The sequence below is a fragment of the Enhydra lutris genome, unplaced genomic scaffold (assembly GCF_002288905.1).
Source record: "Enhydra lutris kenyoni isolate GAN:26980312 unplaced genomic scaffold, ASM228890v2 scaffoldscaffold18, whole genome shotgun sequence".
Classification (NCBI taxonomy): Eukaryota; Metazoa; Chordata; class Mammalia; order Carnivora; family Mustelidae; genus Enhydra; species Enhydra lutris.
In genome coordinates this window covers 33675911-33680783 of record NW_019154102.1, presented here as the reverse complement: position 1 = coordinate 33680783, position 4873 = coordinate 33675911, and the positions used below count along the sequence as shown (strand labels likewise).

At 52.7% G+C, this 4873-nt stretch overlaps 1 protein-coding gene across 6 annotated transcripts in view; it reads left to right on the top strand.

Moving 5' to 3' along the window:
- The first annotated feature begins 697 nt into the window (after window positions 1-697).
- LOC111147957 (capping actin protein, gelsolin like) overlaps window positions 698-4873 on the top strand; it is an 11595-nt gene continuing 7419 nt past the window's right edge. Inside the window, exons 1-2 of one of the 6 annotated variants that reach the window (XM_022504256.1) lie at window positions 741-1053; window positions 2888-3028. The gene's annotated coding sequence lies outside the window, so the exon portion shown is untranslated. Of the gene's footprint in view, window positions 1054-2887; window positions 3029-4873 lie in introns of all 6 variants that reach the window. The other 5 variants (XM_022504254.1, XM_022504258.1, XM_022504255.1 and 2 more) reach the window with 5 other exon arrangements.

The window sequence follows — 4873 nt, the reverse complement described above, 5'->3', positions numbered from 1 at the left end:
CCCATTGAGCCAGCCAAGTGCCCCAAACCACCCATCCTTTTATTGCTGTCCCTAAGAGCACCCAGTGCCAGGACTGTGTGTCAGCAAACATCTGGTGAACGAGAAGATGACCCAGGGTAGACTTGGGAGACGTTTTGAATGCAGGACACAGCAAAGAATGTTTTCTAGACCCCAGACACTCCCTCATTAGTGAGCTTAAAAAAAAAAAAAAAAATCAAATGTATGCATTCAGGGCAAGGAGAAAGACAAGTCTGGGGGAGGAGGAAAAAGTCACTGCAGAGGCAGTGACCCCACCCAGGAAATATGACTAACTCAGCTGAGGCTGGGGCAGGCAGAGAGGTCCAACTGCGGCTGGTGAGTGTGGTAGCTCTCCTGGGGCTCTCCTCGCAGGTCCCAGACTCAGAGGCTACCCTGGCCTGCAGCCGGCTGAGACCACTATGGGGAACCCCCCCTCCATCCGGAGTGGACTTTAGCACCCCATGCCCCGCCGGGTGCCAGCAAGAAGCCAAGCTGGCAGCATCCCCTGCTGGGCCCCAGTGCTCGCCCTTCTTCATTGAGGCCAGCTGGCCCCTCAGCACGGTCCCCGCCCGCCCCCCCCACCCCCAGCGGGAGGGGACCAAGCTCCACGGGGGCGGGGGCGGAGCCAGGCGGGGCAGGTGGGCGGGGCAGCCCGGCCCTGGACCTCGGGAAGTGAGAAGCTGGGTGGGGCGGGTTGGGAGGAAGAATCTGAAAAGCAGAAGTGCCAGGAAGGAGCGCTGCGGAAAGGTGAAAGCGGCTGGGTGGGTGAGGGAGAGCCGGCCCCTGGGACTTCAGCCTGGGACCCTCTAACGCGGGCAGGGGAGGGCTGGCTACCAGGGTCTGGAAGCAGAGACTCGCATTTCTGGAAGCCGCTTTGTCCGGGACCGGTGTCCCCCAGCCCGCTGTCCTGGCAGCTTTGTGCCAGGCTCCAGGTACATTTAGAGCCCCACGGCTGCCCCGGAGGAGGGCGGGTTGTGCCCAGGATACTGAGGACCCACTGCTGGGTGAGGCGTGTCCTGCCTGGCCGGAGAGGAGGTGAGGATATCCTGACAGATTTGAGGATGCGGGTCCCTGAGACTGGACTGGCCTGATTGTAGACGGGTGGGCTGCAGTGGTTGCGGGAGAGGGCAGCTCATTTGAATTCAAACTGTAGCACAGCCCATTATTTTGCAAATTCAGTGAGACCTCAGCCCAGGGTCTGCTCCGGAGCCTGGGGTAGAAGAAGGAGAGGAGGAGGGAGGGAAAGGTGGAGGAGGGAAAGAGTAGGAGCTCCACTTGGTGTCAGGGGAAAGAGCACTAGCTAGGGAGTCCCCAGGCAAGGCCTCTGGACCCAGCTCCCCCCTGCCCCCCCGGGAATGCTCGTGTCCCAGGCTGGGGGGACCTGCTGTCATTTCTAGTGTTGACGCTTACCCCTCCACCCTTTCTTGAGGAGTGAGGTAGGGCTGTTTCATTTCACAACTAGAGGCAAACGGACCATGAGGTGAAGGGACCTGTTCGGATCAAAAGTCAGTGTCTGAGGAGGGCGGAGAGAGCACAGGAGGGCAGGCAGGGACAGCTATTCGGACAGTTGTCAAGCATTGCCTTAAAGGTCTGCATCACAGCAGCACCCTCCTCCCCAGGCCCCCCAGGCTGTCCTCAAAGGCGGGATCCTAACAAAGTCAGGGCTGTTGGAGGGCCAAGCCCGTGTGCACCCTCCCCCATTCCTGGCTTCAGGACAGTCTCACTGGATTCCCCAGCCTCTGCTTTCTGGCTCTAGGGCTGTTGCAACCTGTCCCAGCCTGTGAAATCCCGTGCTCTCTTGGGCTCCCGCTGTGCTGCTCTCAGAATCACAGCCTCACAAGTCCTAGGTATCCTGTATGTGCTCTGAGCGCCCGCAGGGTGCCTGGCACAGCGTGGGATTTGTAGCGGCAGAAAAGTTTTCCCTTCTTCCCTTCTAGATTCTGGACTAGTAAATTGATACAAGACAGATTAACGGGAGAAAAACAGAGTTTAATCACGTGTATATACCTCCTATATACTTGGGAGAGACCCAGGAAAACACCTTGAAATGGTTGAAGCCATTAGAAATACCATTAAATACTATCTTATGTTAAAGAAAAAAGATGTTGGGGGTCAGTTACGGGAGGTTACCAGGAAAGGCATAATGAACAAGGGAAAGATTGTTATGAAGATTTAAGTGGCTGCTTCCCCCTTTGATAAGTTGCTACAGTCATACCCGCTCCCTTCCTGATGCTGTGGGGAGACACCCTTACCAAGGGAGATTTCCCTTATAAGTGTAAATGTCTCTTACCAAGGACAACTGCTACTTCGTTTTCAGAATGTTACCTGTGTCTGCTGCTTCTTAAAAATAGCCGGTTTAAAATAATCAACATGCCAAAAAGGCTTATTTTGGGGTGGTCTATTTTGCTCCCCTTCAGGTTCTAGCTATGTTCAGAGAGGCAAAATACTGTCTCTGCCCAAAGGGCCTTTATAGCCTAGTAGGGGAGGTAGGCAGATCCATAACTGAGAGTACTCCGAGAGTGGGAAGAAGCAAAGGTTTTAAGGAGAGAGGTATTTGTGGAAGAGGCTGTCCTGTGAGGTAGTGAGTTCCCCATCAGCAGAAGTGTGCAAGAGGAGGACGGTGAGGGATGCTGTAGAAGAGATTCCTGCACTGTGTACAGGAGTTGGGAGGCAGATGCGGAACAGGATTAGATAAGTATTTAGGCCCCTTCTAACGCTGACATCTGTGATTCTGTGACATTCCCCACCTAGGGGAAGTTTGTGGCGCCACTGGGTGTGATGGCTCCCGACTGCTCTGCCTCCTCCAGGTAGACCATGAGACATGGGTTGTTCTTTCTCATTTCTGTGCCCCCACCATCACTCTGCCCAGTGCCAAGGTCCCAGTGTAGACTTTGTATGGAATTGCACGGAGCCTGTCATGGGCTGTTGGAGGAACACAGGAGTGTCAGTCGAGTCTGCGGCTGTGGCTGAGACGTGAAGCTGTCAGATCATCCTAATAGACAACCTGCAGGTAGAGACTGGAGTATCTGCTCCTGAGTGAGAGGGCTGGGAGTGCTCCCGGAAAAGACTGAGGCTGCCGAACGTCCTGGCAGGCTCATTGGACAGCTGGGGTTTGGTCTGGGCCTGGAGGGTGGTGGGGCTTCACTGGACTTGAGGGTGGGTGTGCACACTGGGCAAGCTCAAGCTGCTGTGGGCTTGGGCAGAGCCGCTGGAAGGGAGAGGTGTCTGATGGCCCCTAGAGCAGAAGATCAAGGGGCAGGGATTTGATGGGATGGCAGGTGTTCCCGCCCCGACCTGAACTTTAGAGTTTCCCTGGGACTTCTCACACGTGCCCTCCATCCCGGCTCCACCCCGAGAACTTTGATTTTAACTGTTCTGGTGTGTGGCCTGGACACTGGGATATTTTTTTGAGCTCGATGATTCTAATGTACAGGCAGGTGTGAGATGCCTTTCTGGCCAGTTAACGGGCAGCAGAGAATCACCTGGAACGTATGTTCAAAATGCAGATGCACAGGCCCCACTCCACAACTCTATGATCAAAATCTCCAGGCCTGGGGCTGGGGCAGCTGTGTTTTTATAAGATCCCAAGCTAATTTGAACAGGCAGGGAGGATGATGAAGAAGCAGGTGGCCAAGTGGGTCCCAGAGACCCGCAGTTCCAATGGGGAGCTGCCTGCTTCTGAGGTATGGCCCGAGCTCCCCGGTCAGGGACAGAAAAGGAAAAATAGTAAAGCTAACAGTTGGCCCTCTTGTTCACACTATCTCTCCCTGCTGGCTGGGGCATGGGACAGCCGCCCCACCATTTCAGACCTGAGTCACAGGCTGAGCGGCCTGTGGCAAGGGATGTGGGCAAGCATGTGACCTTTTGTGGAATGGAGGAACATTAAAGGTTCCCTCCCCCAAATTTCCCCTCACTGCCTCCTGCTTTGGGAAAGAGTGATTCCAAACAATGCCTTCAGCTCTGCTGTGAGTTAGGAATGGAAAAGAAGTCATGATTCCCGTGGTTTTTGACAGCCATTACCACTGCTCCTGTTTTCCCTCCGTTTTCTGCTCAGACTCAATAACCTCTGCTCTCCTTGCCCATCCCCTAAGGATGGCTCTTCGCCCTTCCTGCTTCCCCAGGCCCCAAAAAGCTCCCCATGATGCCCATTTGTCTCTTGACCCTGAAATTCCCCAGGCCCTTACCCTGAGTAACAGATGCTGTTCACCTGCACAGCGTGAATTGTGTTACAGTGCTGGCTAGTGTGGGCTGTGCATTTTAAGCCAAGAAAGAAAAAAAGCTGTGTAGTAATAGGAACATAGGAAACAAATGGTGAGTGAAGCTGTAGCTGTTGCATTTGCTGATTTTTTTAAAAAATAATATATATTTTTGAAATATTTGCCTTTACCATTTCCCTCTTGAGTAACTTGTCCAAAAAAGATTGCTCTCACTGACCTATAGAATAACATGACATTTGAGGTGTGGGGGAGGAAAAATTTCCTCAGTCCCTCAAGGTCCTTCTAGAATCAGGTACATCCTAATTTTCTTTTCTATAATATATTTATCTTGTTTTTTATATCAGGATAATGCTGGTGGCATAGAATGAATTGGGAAAGTTCTCTCCTATTTTCTGGAAAATAGAATCGGTACTTTGTCTTCTTTAAATTTTTGGTAGAATGTACCATGTCTTGGGGGTCGCTTGGGTGGCTCAGTTGAGCATCCAACTGTTGATTTCAGTTCAGATCATGATCCCAGGGTCCTGGGATCGAACTCCAGGTGGGGTTTCCTACCCAGCAGGGAGTCTGCTTCTCCCTTTCCCTCTCTTTCAAAGAAAGAAAGGAAGAATGAAAAGAAAAAAAAAAAAAAAAAAAAAAAA